The 20,272-nt window shown below is 48.5% G+C and overlaps 17 non-coding genes across 17 annotated transcripts; all 17 read right to left on the reverse strand.

Moving 5' to 3' along the window:
• Nucleotides 1–934: 934 nt before the first annotated feature.
• Nucleotides 935–1,007, reverse strand: TRNAV-UAC (transfer RNA valine (anticodon UAC)). Its single transcript has one exon. It is a non-coding gene; the product is annotated as a tRNA-Val (tRNA).
• Nucleotides 1,008–1,451: 444 nt separating this feature from the next.
• On the reverse strand, nucleotides 1,452–1,523 carry TRNAP-UGG (transfer RNA proline (anticodon UGG)). Its single transcript has one exon. It is a non-coding gene; the product is annotated as a tRNA-Pro (tRNA).
• A 1,329-nt stretch (nucleotides 1,524–2,852) lies between these two features.
• Nucleotides 2,853–2,925, reverse strand: TRNAV-AAC (transfer RNA valine (anticodon AAC)). Its single transcript has one exon. It is a non-coding gene; the product is annotated as a tRNA-Val (tRNA).
• A 1,521-nt stretch (nucleotides 2,926–4,446) lies between these two features.
• On the reverse strand, nucleotides 4,447–4,519 carry TRNAV-UAC (transfer RNA valine (anticodon UAC)). The gene has a single exon. It is a non-coding gene; the product is annotated as a tRNA-Val (tRNA).
• A 444-nt stretch (nucleotides 4,520–4,963) lies between these two features.
• Nucleotides 4,964–5,035, reverse strand: TRNAP-UGG (transfer RNA proline (anticodon UGG)). Its single transcript has one exon. It is a non-coding gene; the product is annotated as a tRNA-Pro (tRNA).
• A 1,336-nt stretch (nucleotides 5,036–6,371) lies between these two features.
• On the reverse strand, nucleotides 6,372–6,444 carry TRNAV-AAC (transfer RNA valine (anticodon AAC)). Its single transcript has one exon. It is a non-coding gene; the product is annotated as a tRNA-Val (tRNA).
• Nucleotides 6,445–7,965: 1,521 nt separating this feature from the next.
• On the reverse strand, nucleotides 7,966–8,038 carry TRNAV-UAC (transfer RNA valine (anticodon UAC)). The gene has a single exon. It is a non-coding gene; the product is annotated as a tRNA-Val (tRNA).
• A 444-nt stretch (nucleotides 8,039–8,482) lies between these two features.
• On the reverse strand, nucleotides 8,483–8,554 carry TRNAP-UGG (transfer RNA proline (anticodon UGG)). Its single transcript has one exon. It is a non-coding gene; the product is annotated as a tRNA-Pro (tRNA).
• A 1,336-nt stretch (nucleotides 8,555–9,890) lies between these two features.
• On the reverse strand, nucleotides 9,891–9,963 carry TRNAV-AAC (transfer RNA valine (anticodon AAC)). The gene has a single exon. It is a non-coding gene; the product is annotated as a tRNA-Val (tRNA).
• A 1,521-nt stretch (nucleotides 9,964–11,484) lies between these two features.
• TRNAV-UAC (transfer RNA valine (anticodon UAC)) lies at nucleotides 11,485–11,557 on the reverse strand. Its single transcript has one exon. It is a non-coding gene; the product is annotated as a tRNA-Val (tRNA).
• Nucleotides 11,558–12,001: 444 nt separating this feature from the next.
• On the reverse strand, nucleotides 12,002–12,073 carry TRNAP-UGG (transfer RNA proline (anticodon UGG)). The gene has a single exon. It is a non-coding gene; the product is annotated as a tRNA-Pro (tRNA).
• Nucleotides 12,074–13,409: 1,336 nt separating this feature from the next.
• Nucleotides 13,410–13,482, reverse strand: TRNAV-AAC (transfer RNA valine (anticodon AAC)). Its single transcript has one exon. It is a non-coding gene; the product is annotated as a tRNA-Val (tRNA).
• A 1,521-nt stretch (nucleotides 13,483–15,003) lies between these two features.
• TRNAV-UAC (transfer RNA valine (anticodon UAC)) lies at nucleotides 15,004–15,076 on the reverse strand. Its single transcript has one exon. It is a non-coding gene; the product is annotated as a tRNA-Val (tRNA).
• A 444-nt stretch (nucleotides 15,077–15,520) lies between these two features.
• TRNAP-UGG (transfer RNA proline (anticodon UGG)) lies at nucleotides 15,521–15,592 on the reverse strand. Its single transcript has one exon. It is a non-coding gene; the product is annotated as a tRNA-Pro (tRNA).
• Nucleotides 15,593–16,928: 1,336 nt separating this feature from the next.
• Nucleotides 16,929–17,001, reverse strand: TRNAV-AAC (transfer RNA valine (anticodon AAC)). Its single transcript has one exon. It is a non-coding gene; the product is annotated as a tRNA-Val (tRNA).
• A 1,521-nt stretch (nucleotides 17,002–18,522) lies between these two features.
• TRNAV-UAC (transfer RNA valine (anticodon UAC)) lies at nucleotides 18,523–18,595 on the reverse strand. Its single transcript has one exon. It is a non-coding gene; the product is annotated as a tRNA-Val (tRNA).
• Nucleotides 18,596–19,039: 444 nt separating this feature from the next.
• On the reverse strand, nucleotides 19,040–19,111 carry TRNAP-UGG (transfer RNA proline (anticodon UGG)). The gene has a single exon. It is a non-coding gene; the product is annotated as a tRNA-Pro (tRNA).
• Between the last annotated feature and the right edge of the window lie 1,161 nt (nucleotides 19,112–20,272).

A 20,272-nucleotide genomic window follows, 5' to 3' on the forward strand; every position in this document is an offset into this window, starting at 1 on the left:
ACCTTTTGGCCCATAATTACAAGAGGATGACTGAGTGAGACGCTCTGCCAAATTTGGCAGCCTCGCACTCAGTCATTTTCAAAATGCAGGGAAGCGCCGTATTTAGTAGAATACAGCGCACCCCTGTGCTTCCCTCTGCGCCAGCTCTAAATTAGCTGCCGAGCACCAACGCAGCCATCCTTGCGCCATGGTACAAGGATGGCTGCGTGGAGGGGGAAATTGTTTTTGTTCAGGAAGGCACACCTTCCTGCACAACAGAAATCTTCAGTGGCGATATGTTCGTGCAGCACACATAGAAAGAGCAAAAATGAGGAGAAATGAAAACATTTCTGCTCGTTTCTCCACTATAACGACACCCATTGTATGGCGCTTGGTTTTTGGCGCTGCCACAGATTTACAAAAACTTGTAAAACTGGAGCAGCATCAAAATGCTATGGTGTTGCAGTGGCCCACCCAGAGCAACGCCCATTGCACGCCCCTTCCAGGGAAAGGGCTGCGTGTGAAGGGGCCGTATTTACAAGGTGGTGTTAAGCCACAAAACGTGGTTGAACGGCGTCTTGTAAATACGGCACAGTACATAGTGCCACCGGGGCGTCACTAAAGATGATGTGCCGGTGGCGATAGGGCCTTGTAAGTCTGGCCCTTTCTTTGCTCAAGGTGTATGTTCTTGGTGAAGGTAGGAAAGCCATTTTCGCTCTCATACCTTCCTTCCTTGGCTGGCTTGACCACAGTAGGCCCAGGCTTCAATGGAAAGGTCAAAAAGGGAGCAACTGACTGCCGTAAGGTGTATCGTCTTCTCTTGGTGAGTTAAGACCGATGCCCTTGGAGCGTAGTACCTCACGATGGTGAGGGATAGACACAGCCTCTTTAATTTCAATTTACCTGTCAGGTGAGGTGGTAAATGCAAATAATGTGATAAAGCACAGCAACTTGCTGTTTCTGCCTGGCCTCGAACCAGGGACCTTTCGCGTGTAAGGCGAACGTGATAACCACTACACTATAGAAACAGACATGCCTGCTTACTTGCTTCATGTGGCTATGCATTGGACTGGAACCACTGCACTGGAAACAGACACACCTGCTTTCTTTATGTGGCTATGCTTTGGACTGGAATGCAAGGACTAAGGGACAATATTCATGACGCTCAAAGCTGAGCCTTTCTGACAGGATCTCTTCCTTTGGAAGAAAGGAACTGGGATCACTTTCATTCCAAGAGGTGATTTCAAAACCAGCCCTGCAATTACTTTGGAGAAGCACTGTGCATTTCATGTTCCAACGAGAAGTGCTGCTCCAACACAAAAAAGCAGTTAGAAAGAAATCCCGCACTCCTTCATCATGCCGAACTGCCTCGACACCAGTAGAAAGCATGCAATGCATTCCACCATGGCATCTTACAAGAGTGGAAAGCAGAAATACTCCTGTTTAAAAACAGATCAAACCTATGAAGGCACGGGCTCGTCCGGGATTTGAACCCGGGACCTCTCACACCCAAAGCGAGAATCATACCCCTAGACCAACGAGCCTGCTGCTGCAAAAGCCTTTCAAACATCTTCTGAAGTGTCTTTGTGAAAAAGCAGGGCCACTTGGAGACTCTCCTTCTAAGCGTGCCATAGCAATTGATGTTTTGTGCCAAGGGTTTTTTTTTTGCCTCTAGCAAGGCAAGAGGTAGTCAAGAAGCCCTATGCTAGCAAGCTGAACTGTGGCGCTGATGAGAAAAGCAGACCCTTTCTGGTAGTTGTACGCCTCCGCAGGACCTGGGCCCTTGCACCGTAGACTTCCAGACCAGAAGCACTGAAGGGCCTGCCATCTCTTGCGCCTGAGCCAGAGGAGCATGCCTCTTGTATTCAAGCACAACTGCTCGCTCAGTGCTCGATCAGGCGAGATTTATATGAGTGCCTCACAGGCCTGAAACACTCACCTGGGAGACGCGGGGTGGCTGAATTCCCAGAATGGCCTTCGATAGGAAAATCACCTCCTTTCCTCCCGACTCATTTCAGAATTGGGTGAAAATCGCAAGACAGTGTTCAGGGGTGCATGGGTACTGCCTACTCCCAGCTGCCTCTCTGTCTTCTTCATGTTAATTTCAAGTCACAAGGAGGGACCATTGCCATTCTGCTCCGCCCACCTAACCAGGAAACCCAGGTTGAGCTTGTCTGCCTGTTGTTGTTGCAGGGGCAGTGCCTTCTCTGCCCAAAAGTGGCAGGAGAGCCTCACTTCAAACGATGGAATCAACTGCTTAAGTAGAAACCAGTTACAGTGATAAGGTGCAGCTCTAACAGAAGGCGTGACTGAGATGCCCCTTCCAGAAATACATGGAATGCTGATTGAGGGCCCAGCCGGAGGGTTGGTGGATTTCTTTTCATATGCTACAGCAGCTTGCAAAGATAGTGTTGTGGGGAGCTGGCTGTGCAAGCAGAGGAAGATTTAAGGGCAGAAAATAGACCTATCAGAAGTGCGATATGAACCCACAACTACATGAGCAAACCAGGATGCTTAGCTTAACTGAAGATCAAGCTCTCTTGAGGCTGCCGCCTTAGACCACTCGGCCATCCTGACAGCTGAGTCTGTGTTTAGGTCTGACTCCTCAGTCTGCACTTGTCGATGCTGCCGCTTGCAATGTTCCTATCAAGGTGACAGGTTTAAAGGCCCCACAATATAACATGGCCAAGAAAAAAAAACAGTAAAAAACAGAATAAGAAACCAGGCACATGCACGACTACGCAAAGATGCAGATAACTTTTTACCGGCCTGCAATAGTAATACAAGTTTTACACAGGTCACAAGTTTTTAAAGGCCATCCCTGAGTGAGACTAAGCTTTTAGGGAGCAAACACAAAAGCAGACACTGCCCATTGTTTCTGCCCGGTCTCGAACCGGGGACCTTTCGCGTGTTAGGCGAACGTGATAACCACTACACTACAGAAACAAGCATGAGGGCTTGACTGAAGGAGCAAAATTCCCCTCATATGTTTGCCCGATTGCCTCTATACTTGATCAGCAGTTGCTCGCAAAGCGAGGAGTAAGTGTGAAAATTGCAGCGTTGTCAGCCAGCAAGCGTACACTCAGATGTACTGAAAAGTCACAGCTGCGGGTAGAGACAAATATCTGATGCCTAAATGCCTGAAACCAGAGCCTGTGAAAGCATCACACAGAGCACACTGAAAGCAAGCAGGAAGGAAGCCAAGGCATGGTGATCCTTTTTTTCTCCTGAGGCTAAAAATATTTTGCACAACAATGCTTTGAGTGGAATGAGGAATCTTCAAGCTTTGTGTATTTTGAGTAAAATTTGTGTGTTTTCTGCTAAAAAGGGTGTGTTGGGGATTTGGACCCGGACACCAACGAGCGAGGGCACAGAAGCACCACTGCTCAGACCCTGCTCCTAGGGTTGAGGGCAGAGAGTGGGCGAATACATCGCAAGGCAAGAAAATGCACATGGTTCTCTCTTCTGCAATATGACTAGAGTCATTTCCATGGTCGTCATCGAACATGACATAAAACGCCTCTATCCTTTAGACCTTTTGGCCCATAATTACAAGAGGATGACTGAGTGAGACGCTCTGCCAAATTTGGCAGCCTCGCACTCAGTCATTTTCAAAATGCAGGGAAGCGCCGTATTTAGTAGAATACAGCGCACCCCTGTGCTTCCCTCTGCGCCAGCTCTAAATTAGCTGCCGAGCACCAACGCAGCCATCCTTGCGCCATGGTACAAGGATGGCTGCGTGGAGGGGGAAATTGTTTTTGTTCAGGAAGGCACACCTTCCTGCACAACAGAAATCTTCAGTGGCGATATGTTCGTGCAGCACACATAGAAAGAGCAAAAATGAGGAGAAATGAAAACATTTCTGCTCGTTTCTCCACTATAACGACACCCATTGTATGGCGCTTGGTTTTTGGCGCTGCCACAGATTTACAAAAACTCGTAAAACTGGAGCAGCATCAAAATGCTATGGTGTTGCAGTGGCCCACCCAGAGCAACGCCCATTGCACGCCCCTTCCAGGGAAAGGGCTGCGTGTGAAGGGGCCGTATTTACAAGGTGGTGTTAAGCCACAAAACGTGGTTGAACGGCGTCTTGTAAATACGGCACAGTACATAGTGCCACCGGGGCGTCACTAAAGATGATGTGCCGGTGGCGATAGGGCCTTGTAAGTCTGGCCCTTTCTTTGCTCAAGGTGTATGTTCTTGGTGAAGGTAGGAAAGCCATTTTCGCTCTCATACCTTCCTTCCTTGGCTGGCTTGACCACAGTAGGCCCAGGCTTCAATGGAAAGGTCAAAAAGGGAGCAACTGACTGCCGTAAGGTGTATCGTCTTCTCTTGGTGAGTTGAGACCGATGCCCTTGGAGCGTAGTACCTCACGATGGTGAGGGATAGACACAGCCTCTTTAATTTCAATTTACCTGTCAGGTGAGGTGGTAAATGCAAATAATGTGATAAAGCACAGCAACTTGCTGTTTCTGCCTGGCCTCGAACCAGGGACCTTTCGCGTGTAAGGCGAACGTGATAACCACTACACTATAGAAACAGACATGCCTGCTTACTTGCTTCATGTGGCTATGCATTGGACTGGAACCACTGCACTGGAAACAGACACACCTGCTTTCTTTATGTGGCTATGCTTTGGACTGGAATGCAAGGACTAAGGGACAATATTCATGACGCTCAAAGCTGAGCCTTTCTGACAGGATCTCTTCCTTTGGAAGAAAGGAACCGGGATCACTTTCATTCCAAGAGGTGATTTCAAAACCAGCCCTGCAATTACTTTGGAGAAGCACTGTGCATTTCATGTTCCAACGAGAAGTGCTGCTCCAACACAAAAAAGCAGTTAGAAAGAAATCCCGCACTCCTTCATCATGCCGAACTGCCTCGACACCAGTAGAAAGCATGCAATGCATTCCACCATGGCATCTTACAAGAGTGGAAAGCAGAAATACTCCTGTTTAAAAACAGATCGAACCTATGAAGGCACGGGCTCGTCCGGGATTTGAACCCGGGACCTCTCACACCCAAAGCGAGAATCATACCCCTAGACCAACAAGCCTGCTGCTGCAAAAGCCTTTCAAACATCTTCTGAAGTGTCTTTGTGAAAAAGCAGGGCCACTTGGAGACTCTCCTTCTAAGCGTGCCATAGCAATTGATGTTTTGTGCCAAGGGTTTTTTTTTTGCCTCTAGCAAGGCAAGAGGTAGTCAAGAAGCCCTATGCTAGCAAGCTGAACTGTGGCGCTGATGAGAAAAGCAGACCCTTTCTGGTAGTTGTACGCCTCCGCAGGACCTGGGCCCTTGCACCGTAGACTTCCAGACCAGAAGCACTGAAGGGCCTGCCATCTCTTGCGCCTGAGCCAGAGGAGCATGCCTCTTGTATTCAAGCACAATTGCTCGCTCAGTGCTCGATCAGGCGAGATTTATATGAGTGCCTCACAGGCCTGAAACACTCACCTGGGAGACGCGGGGTGGCTGAATTCCCAGAATGGCCTTCGATAGGAAAATCACCTCCTTTCCTCCCGACTCATTTCAGAATTGGGTGAAAATCGCAAGACAGTGTTCAGGGGTGCATGGGTACTGCCTACTCCCAGCTGCCTCTCTGTCTTCTTCATGTTAATTTCAAGTCACAAGGAGGGACCATTGCCATTCTGCTCCGCCCACCTAACCAGGAAACCCAGGTTGAGCTTGTCTGCCTGTTGTTGTTGCAGGGGCAGTGCCTTCTCTGCCCAAAAGTGGCAGGAGAGCCTCACTTCAAACGATGGAATCAACTGCTTAAGTAGAAACCAGCATGGTAGTTACAGTGATAAGGTGCAGCTCTAACAGAAGGCGTGACTGAGATGCCCCTTCCAGAAATACATGGAATGCTGATTGAGGGCCCAGCCGGAGGGTTGGTGGATTTCTTTTCATATGCTACAGCAGCTTGCAAAGATAGTGTTGTGGGGAGCTGGCTGTGCAAGCAGAGGAAGATTTAAGGGCAGAAAATAGACCTATCAGAAGTGCGATATGAACCCACAACTACATGAGCAAACCAGGATGCTTAGCTTAACTGAAGATCAAGCTCTCTTGAGGCTGCCGCCTTAGACCACTCGGCCATCCTGACAGCTGAGTCTGTGTTTAGGTCTGACTCCTCAGTCTGCACTTGTCGATGCTGCCGCTTGCAATGTTCCTATCAAGGTGACAGGTTTAAAGGCCCCACAATATAACATGGCCAAGAAAAAAAAAAGTAAAAAACAGAATAAGAAACCAGGCACATGCACGACTACGCAAAGATGCAGATAACTTTTTACCGGCCTGCAATAGTAATACAAGTTTTACACAGGTCACAAGTTTTTAAAGGCCATCCCTGAGTGAGACTAAGCTTTTAGGGAGCAAACACAAAAGCAGACACTGCCCATTGTTTCTGCCCGGTCTCGAACCGGGGACCTTTCGCGTGTTAGGCGAACGTGATAACCACTACACTACAGAAACAAGCATGAGGGCTTGACTGAAGGAGCAAAATTCCCCTCATATGTTTGCCCGATTGCCTCTATACTTGATCAGCAGTTGCTCGCAAAGCGAGGAGTAAGTGTGAAAATTGCAGCGTTGTCAGCCAGCAAGCGTACACTCAGATGTACTGAAAAGTCACAGCTGCGGGTAGAGACAAATATCTGATGCCTAAATGCCTGAAACCAGAGCCTGTGAAAGCATCACACAGAGCACACTGAAAGCAAGCAGGAAGGAAGCCAAGGCATGGTGATCCTTTTTTTCTCCTGAGGCTAAAAATATTTTGCACAACAATGCTTTGAGTGGAATGAGGAATCTTCAAGCTTTGTGTATTTTGAGTAAAATTTGTGTGTTTTCTGCTAAAAAGGGTGTGTTGGGGATTTGGACCCGGACACCAACGAGCGAGGGCACAGAAGCACCACTGCTCAGACCCTGCTCCTAGGGTTGAGGGCAGAGAGTGGGCGAATACATCGCAAGGCAAGAAAATGCACATGGTTCTCTCTTCTGCAATATGACTAGAGTCATTTCCATGGTCGTCATCGAACATGACATAAAACGCCTCTATCCTTTAGACCTTTTGGCCCATAATTACAAGAGGATGACTGAGTGAGACGCTCTGCCAAATTTGGCAGCCTCGCACTCAGTCATTTTCAAAATGCAGGGAAGCGCCGTATTTAGTAGAATACAGCGCACCCCTGTGCTTCCCTCTGCGCCAGCTCTAAATTAGCTGCCGAGCACCAACGCAGCCATCCTTGCGCCATGGTACAAGGATGGCTGCGTGGAGGGGGAAATTGTTTTTGTTCAGGAAGGCACACCTTCCTGCACAACAGAAATCTTCAGTGGCGATATGTTCGTGCAGCACACATAGAAAGAGCAAAAATGAGGAGAAATGAAAACATTTCTGCTCGTTTCTCCACTATAACGACACCCATTGTATGGCGCTTAGTTTTTGGCGCTGCCACAGATTTACAAAAACTCGTAAAACTGGAGCAGCATCAAAATGCTATGGTGTTGCAGTGGCCCACCCAGAGCAACGCCCATTGCACGCCCCTTCCAGGGAAAGGGCTGCGTGTGAAGGGGCCGTATTTACAAGGTGGTGTTAAGCCACAAAACGTGGTTGAACGGCGTCTTGTAAATACGGCACAGTACATAGTGCCACCGGGGCGTCACTAAAGATGATGTGCCGGTGGCGATAGGGCCTTGTAAGTCTGGCCCTTTCTTTGCTCAAGGTGTATGTTCTTGGTGAAGGTAGGAAAGCCATTTTCGCTCTCATACCTTCCTTCCTTGGCTGGCTTGACCACAGTAGGCCCAGGCTTCAATGGAAAGGTCAAAAAGGGAGCAACTGACTGCCGTAAGGTGTATCGTCTTCTCTTGGTGAGTTGAGACCGATGCCCTTGGAGCGTAGTACCTCACGATGGTGAGGGATAGACACAGCCTCTTTAATTTCAATTTACCTGTCAGGTGAGGTGGTAAATGCAAATAATGTGATAAAGCACAGCAACTTGCTGTTTCTGCCTGGCCTCGAACCAGGGACCTTTCGCGTGTAAGGCGAACGTGATAACCACTACACTATAGAAACAGACATGCCTGCTTACTTGCTTCATGTGGCTATGCATTGGACTGGAACCACTGCACTGGAAACAGACACACCTGCTTTCTTTATGTGGCTATGCTTTGGACTGGAATGCAAGGACTAAGGGACAATATTCATGACGCTCAAAGCTGAGCCTTTCTGACAGGATCTCTTCCTTTGGAAGAAAGGAACTGGGATCACTTTCATTCCAAGAGGTGATTTCAAAACCAGCCCTGCAATTACTTTGGAGAAGCACTGTGCATTTCATGTTCCAACGAGAAGTGCTGCTCCAACACAAAAAAGCAGTTAGAAAGAAATCCCGCACTCCTTCATCATGCCGAACTGCCTCGACACCAGTAGAAAGCATGCAATGCATTCCACCATGGCATCTTACAAGAGTGGAAAGCAGAAATACTCCTGTTTAAAAACAGATCGAACCTATGAAGGCACGGGCTCGTCCGGGATTTGAACCCGGGACCTCTCACACCCAAAGCGAGAATCATACCCCTAGACCAACGAGCCTGCTGCTGCAAAAGCCTTTCAAACATCTTCTGAAGTGTCTTTGTGAAAAAGCAGGGCCACTTGGAGACTCTCCTTCTAAGCGTGCCATAGCAATTGATGTTTTGTGCCAAGGGTTTTTTTTTTGCCTCTAGCAAGGCAAGAGGTAGTCAAGAAGCCCTATGCTAGCAAGCTGAACTGTGGCGCTGATGAGAAAAGCAGACCCTTTCTGGTAGTTGTACGCCTCCGCAGGACCTGGGCCCTTGCACCGTAGACTTCCAGACCAGAAGCACTGAAGGGCCTGCCATCTCTTGCGCCTGAGCCAGAGGAGCATGCCTCTTGTATTCAAGCACAATTGCTCGCTCAGTGCTCGATCAGGCGAGATTTATATGAGTGCCTCACAGGCCTGAAACACTCACCTGGGAGACGCGGGGTGGCTGAATTCCCAGAATGGCCTTCGATAGGAAAATCACCTCCTTTCCTCCCGACTCATTTCAGAATTGGGTGAAAATCGCAAGACAGTGTTCAGGGGTGCATGGGTACTGCCTACTCCCAGCTGCCTCTCTGTCTTCTTCATGTTAATTTCAAGTCACAAGGAGGGACCATTGCCATTCTGCTCCGCCCACCTAACCAGGAAACCCAGGTTGAGCTTGTCTGCCTGTTGTTGTTGCAGGGGCAGTGCCTTCTCTGCCCAAAAGTGGCAGGAGAGCCTCACTTCAAACGATGGAATCAACTGCTTAAGTAGAAACCAGCATGGTAGTTACAGTGATAAGGTGCAGCTCTAACAGAAGGCGTGACTGAGATGCCCCTTCCAGAAATACATGGAATGCTGATTGAGGGCCCAGCCGGAGGGTTGGTGGATTTCTTTTCATATGCTACAGCAGCTTGCAAAGATAGTGTTGTGGGGAGCTGGCTGTGCAAGCAGAGGAAGATTTAAGGGCAGAAAATAGACCTATCAGAAGTGCGATATGAACCCACAACTACATGAGCAAACCAGGATGCTTAGCTTAACTGAAGATCAAGCTCTCTTGAGGCTGCCGCCTTAGACCACTCGGCCATCCTGACAGCTGAGTCTGTGTTTAGGTCTGACTCCTCAGTCTGCACTTGTCGATGCTGCCGCTTGCAATGTTCCTATCAAGGTGACAGGTTTAAAGGCCCCACAATATAACATGGCCAAGAAAAAAAAAAGTAAAAAACAGAATAAGAAACCAGGCACATGCACGACTACGCAAAGATGCAGATAACTTTTTACCGGCCTGCAATAGTAATACAAGTTTTACACAGGTCACAAGTTTTTAAAGGCCATCCCTGAGTGAGACTAAGCTTTTAGGGAGCAAACACAAAAGCAGACACTGCCCATTGTTTCTGCCCGGTCTCGAACCGGGGACCTTTCGCGTGTTAGGCGAACGTGATAACCACTACACTACAGAAACAAGCATGAGGGCTTGACTGAAGGAGCAAAATTCCCCTCATATGTTTGCCCGATTGCCTCTATACTTGATCAGCAGTTGCTCGCAAAGCGAGGAGTAAGTGTGAAAATTGCAGCGTTGTCAGCCAGCAAGCGTACACTCAGATGTACTGAAAAGTCACAGCTGCGGGTAGAGACAAATATCTGATGCCTAAATGCCTGAAACCAGAGCCTGTGAAAGCATCACACAGAGCACACTGAAAGCAAGCAGGAAGGAAGCCAAGGCATGGTGATCCTTTTTTTCTCCTGAGGCTAAAAATATTTTGCACAACAATGCTTTGAGTGGAATGAGGAATCTTCAAGCTTTGTGTATTTTGAGTAAAATGTGTGTGTTTTCTGCTAAAAAGGGTGTGTTGGGGATTTGGACCCGGACACCAACGAGCGAGGGCACAGAAGCACCACTGCTCAGACCCTGCTCCTAGGGTTGAGGGCAGAGAGTGGGCGAATACATCGCAAGGCAAGAAAATGCACATGGTTCTCTCTTCTGCAATATGACTAGAGTCATTTCCATGGTCGTCATCGAACATGACATAAAACGCCTCTATCCTTTAGACCTTTTGGCCCATAATTACAAGAGGATGACTGAGTGAGACGCTCTGCCAAATTTGGCAGCCTCGCACTCAGTCATTTTCAAAATGCAGGGAAGCGCCGTATTTAGTAGAATACAGCGCACCCCTGTGCTTCCCTCTGCGCCAGCTCTAAATTAGCTGCCGAGCACCAACGCAGCCATCCTTGCGCCATGGTACAAGGATGGCTGCGTGGAGGGGGAAATTGTTTTTGTTCAGGAAGGCACACCTTCCTGCACAACAGAAATCTTCAGTGGCGATATGTTCGTGCAGCACACATAGAAAGAGCAAAAATGAGGAGAAATGAAAACATTTCTGCTCGTTTCTCCACTATAACGACACCCATTGTATGGCGCTTAGTTTTTGGCGCTGCCACAGATTTACAAAAACTCGTAAAACTGGAGCAGCATCAAAATGCTATGGTGTTGCAGTGGCCCACCCAGAGCAACGCCCATTGCACGCCCCTTCCAGGGAAAGGGCTGCGTGTGAAGGGGCCGTATTTACAAGGTGGTGTTAAGCCACAAAACGTGGTTGAACGGCGTCTTGTAAATACGGCACAGTACATAGTGCCACCGGGGCGTCACTAAAGATGATGTGCCGGTGGCGATAGGGCCTTGTAAGTCTGGCCCTTTCTTTGCTCAAGGTGTATGTTCTTGGTGAAGGTAGGAAAGCCATTTTCGCTCTCATACCTTCCTTCCTTGGCTGGCTTGACCACAGTAGGCCCAGGCTTCAATGGAAAGGTCAAAAAGGGAGCAACTGACTGCCGTAAGGTGTATCGTCTTCTCTTGGTGAGTTGAGACCGATGCCCTTGGAGCGTAGTACCTCACGATGGTGAGGGATAGACACAGCCTCTTTAATTTCAATTTACCTGTCAGGTGAGGTGGTAAATGCAAATAATGTGATAAAGTACAGCAACTTGCTGTTTCTGCCTGGCCTCGAACCAGGGACCTTTCGCGTGTAAGGCGAACGTGATAACCACTACACTATAGAAACAGACATGCCTGCTTACTTGCTTCATGTGGCTATGCATTGGACTGGAACCACTGCACTGGAAACAGACACACCTGCTTTCTTTATGTGGCTATGCTTTGGACTGGAATGCAAGGACTAAGGGACAATATTCATGACGCTCAAAGCTGAGCCTTTCTGACAGGATCTCTTCCTTTGGAAGAAAGGAACTGGGATCACTTTCATTCCAAGAGGTGATTTCAAAACCAGCCCTGCAATTACTTTGGAGAAGCACTGTGCATTTCATGTTCCAACGAGAAGTGCTGCTCCAACACAAAAAAGCAGTTAGAAAGAAATCCCGCACTCCTTCATCATGCCGAACTGCCTCGACACCAGTAGAAAGCATGCAATGCATTCCACCATGGCATCTTACAAGAGTGGAAAGCAGAAATACTCCTGTTTAAAAACAGATCGAACCTATGAAGGCACGGGCTCGTCCGGGATTTGAACCCGGGACCTCTCACACCCAAAGCGAGAATCATACCCCTAGACCAACGAGCCTGCTGCTGCAAAAGCCTTTCAAACATCTTCTGAAGTGTCTTTGTGAAAAAGCAGGGCCACTTGGAGACTCTCCTTCTAAGCGTGCCATAGCAATTGATGTTTTGTGCCAAGGGGTTTTTTTTTGCCTCTAGCAAGGCAAGAGGTAGTCAAGAAGCCCTATGCTAGCAAGCTGAACTGTGGCGCTGATGAGAAAAGCAGACCCTTTCTGGTAGTTGTACGCCTCCGCAGGACCTGGGCCCTTGCACCGTAGACTTCCAGACCAGAAGCACTGAAGGGCCTGCCATCTCTTGCGCCTGAGCCAGAGGAGCATGCCTCTTGTATTCAAGCACAATTGCTCGCTCAGTGCTCGATCAGGCGAGATTTATATGAGTGCCTCACAGGCCTGAAACACTCACCTGGGAGACGCGGGGTGGCTGAATTCCCAGAATGGCCTTCGATAGGAAAATCACCTCCTTTCCTCCCGACTGATTTCAGAATTGGGTGAAAATCGCAAGACAGTGTTCAGGGGTGCATGGGTACTGCCTACTCCCAGCTGCCTCTCTGTCTTCTTCATGTTAATTTCAAGTCACAAGGAGGGACCATTGCCATTCTGCTCCGCCCACCTAACCAGGAAACCCAGGTTGAGCTTGTCTGCCTGTTGTTGTTGCAGGGGCAGTGCCTTCTCTGCCCAAAAGTGGCAGGAGAGCCTCACTTCAAACGATGGAATCAACTGCTTAAGTAGAAACCAGCATGGTAGTTACAGTGATAAGGTGCAGCTCTAACAGAAGGCGTGACTGAGATGCCCCTTCCAGAAATACATGGAATGCTGATTGAGGGCCCAGCCGGAGGGTTGGTGGATTTCTTTTCATATGCTACAGCAGCTTGCAAAGATAGTGTTGTGGGGAGCTGGCTGTGCAAGCAGAGGAAGATTTAAGGGCAGAAAATAGACCTATCAGAAGTGCGATATGAACCCACAACTACATGAGCAAACCAGGATGCTTAGCTTAACTGAAGATCAAGCTCTCTTGAGGCTGCCGCCTTAGACCACTCGGCCATCCTGACAGCTGAGTCTGTGTTTAGGTCTGACTCCTCAGTCTGCACTTGTCGATGCTGCCGCTTGCAATGTTCCTATCAAGGTGACAGGTTTAAAGGCCCCACAATATAACATGGCCAAGAAAAAAAAAAGTAAAAAACAGAATAAGAAACCAGGCACATGCACAACTACGCAAAGATGCAGATAACTTTTTACCGGCCTGCAATAGTAATACAAGTTTTACACAGGTCACAAGTTTTTAAAGGCCATCCCTGAGTGAGACTAAGCTTTTAGGGAGCAAACACAAAAGCAGACACTGCCCATTGTTTCTGCCCGGTCTCGAACCGGGGACCTTTCGCGTGTTAGGCGAACGTGATAACCACTACACTACAGAAACAAGCATGAGGGCTTGACTGAAGGAGCAAAATTCCCCTCATATGTTTGCCCGATTGCCTCCATACTTGATCAGCAGTTGCTCGCAAAGCGAGGAGTAAGTGTGAAAATTGCAGCGTTGTCAGCCAGCAAGCGTACACTCAGATGTACTGAAAAGTCACAGCTGCGGGTAGAGACAAATATCTGATGCCTAAATGCCTGAAACCAGAGCCTGTGAAAGCATCACACAGAGCACACTGAAAGCAAGCAGGAAGGAAGCCAAGGCATGGTGATCCTTTTTTTCTCCTGAGGCTAAAAATATTTTGCACAACAATGCTTTGAGTGGAATGAGGAATCTTCAAGCTTTGTGTATTTTGAGTAAAATTTGTGTGTTTTCTGCTAAAAAGGGTGTGTTGGGGATTTGGACCCGGACACCAACGAGCGAGGGCACAGAAGCACCACTGCTCAGACCCTGCTCCTAGGGTTGAGGGCAGAGAGTGGGCGAATACATCGCAAGGCAAGAAAATGCACATGGTTCTCTCTTCTGCAATATGACTAGAGTCATTTCCATGGTCGTCATCGAACATGACATAAAACGCCTCTATCCTTTAGACCTTTTGGCCCATAATTACAAGAGGATGACTGAGTGAGACGCTCTGCCAAATTTGGCAGCCTCGCACTCAGTCATTTTCAAAATGCAGGGAAGCGCCGTATTTAGTAGAATACAGCGCACCCCTGTGCTTCCCTCTGCGCCAGCTCTAAATTAGCTGCCGAGCACCAACGCAGCCATCCTTGCGCCATGGTACAAGGATGGCTGCGTGGAGGGGGAAATTGTTTTTGTTCAGGAAGGCACACCTTCCTGCACAACAGAAATCTTCAGTGGCGATATGTTCGTGCAGCACACATAGAAAGAGCAAAAATGAGGAGAAATGAAAACATTTCTGCTCGTTTCTCCACTATAACGACACCCATTGTATGGCGCTTAGTTTTTGGCGCTGCCACAGATTTACAAAAACTCGTAAAACTGGAGCAGCATCAAAATGCTATGGTGTTGCAGTGGCCCACCCAGAGCAACGCCCATTGCACGCCCCTTCCAGGGAAAGGGCTGCGTGTGAAGGGGCCGTATTTACAAGGTGGTGTTAAGCCACAAAACGTGGTTGAACGGCGTCTTGTAAATACGGCACAGTACATAGTGCCACCGGGGCGTCACTAAAGATGATGTGCCGGTGGCGATAGGGCCTTGTAAGTCTGGCCCTTTCTTTGCTCAAGGTGTATGTTCTTGGTGAAGGTAGGAAAGCCATTTTCGCTCTCATACCTTCCTTCCTTGGCTGGCTTGACCACAGTAGGCCCAGGCTTCAATGGAAAGGTCAAAAAGGGAGCAACTGACTGCCGTAAGGTGTATCGTCTTCTCTTGGTGAGTTGAGACCGATGCCCTTGGAGCGTAGTACCTCACGATGGTGAGGGATAGACACAGCCTCTTTAATTTCAATTTACCTGTCAGGTGAGGTGGTAAATGCAAATAATGTGATAAAGTACAGCAACTTGCTGTTTCTGCCTGGCCTCGAACCAGGGACCTTTCGCGTGTAAGGCGAACGTGATAACCACTACACTATAGAAACAGACATGCCTGCTTACTTGCTTCATGTGGCTATGCATTGGACTGGAACCACTGCACTGGAAACAGACACACCTGCTTTCTTTATGTGGCTATGCTTTGGACTGGAATGCAAGGACTAAGGGACAATATTCATGACGCTCAAAGCTGAGCCTTTCTGACAGGATCTCTTCCTTTGGAAGAAAGGAACTGGGATCACTTTCATTCCAAGAGGTGATTTCAAAACCAGCCCTGCAATTACTTTGGAGAAGCACTGTGCATTTCATGTTCCAACGAGAAGTGCTGCTCCAACACAAAAAAGCAGTTAGAAAGAAATCCCGCACTCCTTCATCATGCCGAACTGCCTCGACACCAGTAGAAAGCATGCAATGCATTCCACCATGGCATCTTACAAGAGTGGAAAGCAGAAATACTACTGTTTAAAAACAGATCGAACCTATGAAGGCACGGGCTCGTCCGGGATTTGAACCCGGGACCTCTCACACCCAAAGCGAGAATCATACCCCTAGACCAACGAGCCTGCTGCTGCAAAAGCCTTTCAAACATCTTCTGAAGTGTCTTTGTGAAAAAGCAGGGCCACTTGGAGACTCTCCTTCTAAGCGTGCCATAGCAATTGATGTTTTGTGCCAAGGGGTTTTTTTTTGCCTCTAGCAAGGCAAGAGGTAGTCAAGAAGCCCTATGCTAGCAAGCTGAACTGTGGCGCTGATGAGAAAAGCAGACCCTTTCTGGTAGTTGTACGCCTCCGCAGGACCTGGGCCCTTGCACCGTAGACTTCCAGACCAGAAGCACTGAAGGGCCTGCCATCTCTTGCGCCTGAGCCAGAGGAGCATGCCTCTTGTATTCAAGCACAATTGCTCGCTCAGTGCTCGATCAGGCGAGATTTATATGAGTGCCTCACAGGCCTGAAACACTCACCTGGGAGACGCGGGGTGGCTGAATTCCCAGAATGGCCTTCGATAGGAAAATCACCTCCTTTCCTCCCGACTCATTTCAGAATTGGGTGAAAATCGCAAGACAGTGTTCAGGGGTGCATGGGTACTGCCTACTCCCAGCTGCCTCTCTGTCTTCTTCATGTTAATTTCAAGTCACAAGGAGGGACCATTGCCATTCTGCTCCGCCCACCTAACCAGGAAACCCAGGTTGAGCTTGTCTGCCTGTTGTTGTTGCAGGGGCAGTGCCTTCTCTGCCCAAAAGTGGCAGGAGAGCCTCACTTCAAACGATGGAATCAACTGCTTAAGTAGAAACCAGCATGGTAGTTACAGTGATAAGGTGCAGCTCTAACAGAAGGCGTGACTGAGATGCCCCTTCCAGAAATACATGGAATGCTGATTGAGGGCCCAGCCGGAGGGTTGGTGGATTTCTTTTCATATGCTACAGCAGCTTGCAAAGATAGTGTTGTGGGGAGCTGGCTGTGCAAGCAGAGGAAGATTTAAGGGCAGAAAATAGACCTATCAGAAGTGCGATATGAACCCACAACTACATGAGCAAACCAGGATGCTTAGCTTAACTGAAGATCAAGCTCTCTTGAGGCTGCCGCCTTAGACCACTCGGCCATCCTGACAGCTGAGTCTGTGTTTAGGTCTGACTCCTCAGTCTGCACTTGTCGATGCTGCCGCTTGCAATGTTCCTATCAAGGTGACAGGTTTAAAGGCCCCACAATATAACATGGCCAAGAAAAAAAAAAGTAAAAAACAGAATAAGAAACCAGGCACATGCACGACTACGCAAAGATGCAGATAACTTTTTACCGGCCTGCAATAGTAATACAAGTTTTACACAGGTCACAAGTTTTTAAAGGCCATCCCTGAGTGAGACTAAGCTTTTAGGGAGCAAACACAAAAGCAGACACTGGCCATTGTTTCTGCCCGGTCTCGAACCGGGGACCTTTCGCGTGTTAGGCGAACGTGATAACCACTACACTACAGAAACAAGCATGAGGGCTTGACTGAAGGAGCAAAATTCCCCTCATATGTTTGCCCGATTGCCTCTATACTTGATCAGCAGTTGCTCGCAAAGCGAGGAGTAAGTGTGAAAATTGCAGCGTTGTCAGCCAGCAAGCGTACACTCAGATGTACTGAAAAGTCACAGCTGCGGGTAGAGACAAATATCTGATGCCTAAATGCCTGAAACCAGAGCCTGTGAAAGCATCACACAGAGCACACTGAAAGCAAGCAGGAAGGAAGCCAAGGCATGGTGATCCTTTTTTTCTCCTGAGGCTAAAAATATTTTGCACAACAATGCTTTGAGTGGAATGAGGAATCTTCAAGCTTTGTGTATTTTGAGTAAAATTTGTGTGTTTTCTGCTAAAAAGGGTGTGTTGGGGATTTGGACCCGGACACCAACGAGCGAGGGCACAGAAGCACCACTGCTCAGACCCTGCTCCTAGGGTTGAGGGCAGAGAGTGGGCGAATACATCGCAAGGCAAGAAAATGCACATGGTTCTCTCTTCTGCAATATGACTAGAGTCATTTCCATGGTCGTCATCGAACATGACATAAAACGCCTCTATCCTTTAGACCTTTTGGCCCATAATTACAAGAGGATGACTGAGTGAGACGCTCTGCCAAATTTGGCAGCCTCGCACTCAGTCATTTTCAAAATGCAGGGAAGCGCCGTATTTAGTAGAATACAGCGCACCCCTGTGCTTCCCTCTGCGCCAGCTCTAAATTAGCTGCCGAGCACCAACGCAGCCATCCTTGCGCCATGGTACAAGGATGGCTGCGTGGAGGGGGAAATTGTTTTTGTTCAGGAAGGCACACCTTCCTGCACAACAGAAATCTTCAGTGGCGATATGTTCGTGCAGCACACATAGAAAGAGCAAAAATGAGGAGAAATGAAAACATTTCTGCTCGTTTCTCCACTATAACGACACCCATTGTATGGCGCTTAGTTTTTGGCGCTGCCACAGATTTACAAAAACTCGTAAAACTGGAGCAGCATCAAAATGCTATGGTGTTGCAGTGGCCCACCCAGAGCAACGCCCATTGCACGCCCCTTCCAGGGAAAGGGCTGCGTGTGAAGGGGCCGTATTTACAAGGTGGTGTTAAGCCACAAAACGTGGTTGAACGGCGTCTTGTAAATACGGCACAGTACATAGTGCCACCGGGGCGTCACTAAAGATGATGTGCCGGTGGCGATAGGGCCTTGTAAGTCTGGCCCTTTCTTTGCTCAAGGTGTATGTTCTTGGTGAAGGTAGGAAAGCCATTTTCGCTCTCATACCTTCCTTCCTTGGCTGGCTTGACCACAGTAGGCCCAGGCTTCAATGGAAAGGTCAAAAAGGGAGCAACTGACTGCCGTAAGGTGTATCGTCTTCTCTAGGTGAGTTGAGACCGATGCCCTTGGAGCGTAGTACCTCACGATGGTGAGGGATAGACACAGCCTCTTTAATTTCAATTTACCTGTCAGGTGAGGTGGTAAATGCAAATAATGTGATAAAGCACAGCAACTTGCTGTTTCTGCCTGGCCTCGAACCAGGGACCTTTCGCGTGTAAGGCGAACGTGATAACCACTACACTATAGAAACAGACATGCCTGCTTACTTGCTTCATGTGGCTATGCATTGGACTGGAACCACTGCACTGGAAACAGACACACCTGCTTTCTTTATGTGGCTATGCTTTGGACTGGAATGCAAGGACTAAGGGACAATATTCATGACGCTCAAAGCTGAGCCTTTCTGACAGGATCTCTTCCTTTGGAAGAAAGGAACTGGGATCACTTTCATTCCAAGAGGTGATTTCAAAACCAGCCCTGCAATTACTTTGGAGAAGCACTGTGCATTTCATGTTCCAACGAGAAGTGCTGCTCCAACACAAAAAAGCAGTTAGAAAGAAATCCCGCACTCCTTCATCATGCCGAACTGCCTCGACACCAGTAGAAAGCATGCAATGCATTCCACCATGGCATCTTACAAGAGTGGAAAGCAGAAATACTCCTGTTTAAAAACAGATCGAACCTATGAAGGCACGGGCTCGTCCGGGATTTGAACCCGGGACCTCTCACACCCAAAGCGAGAATCATACCCCTAGACCAACGAGCCTGCTGCTGCAAAAGCCTTTCAAACATCTTCTGAAGTGTCTTTGTGAAAAAGCAGGGCCACTTGGAGACTCTCCTTCTAAGCGTGCCATAGCAATTGATGTTTTGTGCCAAGGGTTTTTTTTTTGCCTCTAGCAAGGCAAGAGGTAGTCAAGAAGCCCTATGCTAGCAAGCTGAACTGTGGCGCTGATGAGAAAAGCAGACCCTTTCTGGTAGTTGTACGCCTCCGCAGGACCTGGGCCCTTGCACCGTAGACTTCCAGACCAGAAGCACTGAAGGGCCTGCCATCTCTTGCGCCTGAGCCAGAGGAGCATGCCTCTTGTATTCAAGCACAATTGCTCGCTCAGTGCTCGATCAGGCGAGATTTATATGAGTGCCTCACAGGCCTGAAACACTCACCTGGGAGACGCGGGGTGGCTGAATTCCCAGAATGGCCTTCGATAGGAAAATCACCTCCTTTCCTCCCGACTCATTTCAGAATTGGGTGAAAATCGCAAGACAGTGTTCAGGGGTGCATGGGTACTGCCTACTCCCAGCTGCCTCTCTGTCTTCTTCATGTTAATTTCAAGTCACAAGGAGGGACCATTGCCATTCTGCTCCGCCCACCTAACCAGGAAACCCAGGTTGAGCTTGTCTGCCTGTTGTTGTTGCAGGGGCAGTGCCTTCTCTGCCCAAAAGTGGCAGGAGAGCCTCACTTCAAACGATGGAATCAACTGCTTAAGTAGAAACCAGCATGGTAGTTACAGTGATAAGGTGCAGCTCTAACAGAAGGCGTGACTGAGATGCCCCTTCCAGAAATACATGGAATGCTGATTGAGGGCCCAGCCGGAGGGTTGGTGGATTTCTTTTCATATGCTACAGCAGCTTGCAAAGATAGTGTTGTGGGGAGCTGGCTGTGCAAGCAGAGGAAGATTTAAGGGCAGAAAATAGACCTATCAGAAGTGCGATATGAACCCACAACTACATGAGCAAACCAGGATGCTTAGCTTAACTGAAGATCAAGCTCTCTTGAGGCTGCCGCCTTAGACCACTCGGCCATCCTGACAGCTGAGTCTGTGTTTAGGTCTGACTCCTCAGTCTGCACTTGTCGATGCTGCCGCTTGCAATGTTCCTATCAAGGTGACAGGTTTAAAGGCCCCACAATATAACATGGCCAAGAAAAAAA

This window comes from Pleurodeles waltl, chromosome 10 (assembly GCF_031143425.1).
Source record: "Pleurodeles waltl isolate 20211129_DDA chromosome 10, aPleWal1.hap1.20221129, whole genome shotgun sequence".
NCBI classification, from domain to species: Eukaryota; Metazoa; Chordata; class Amphibia; order Caudata; family Salamandridae; genus Pleurodeles; species Pleurodeles waltl.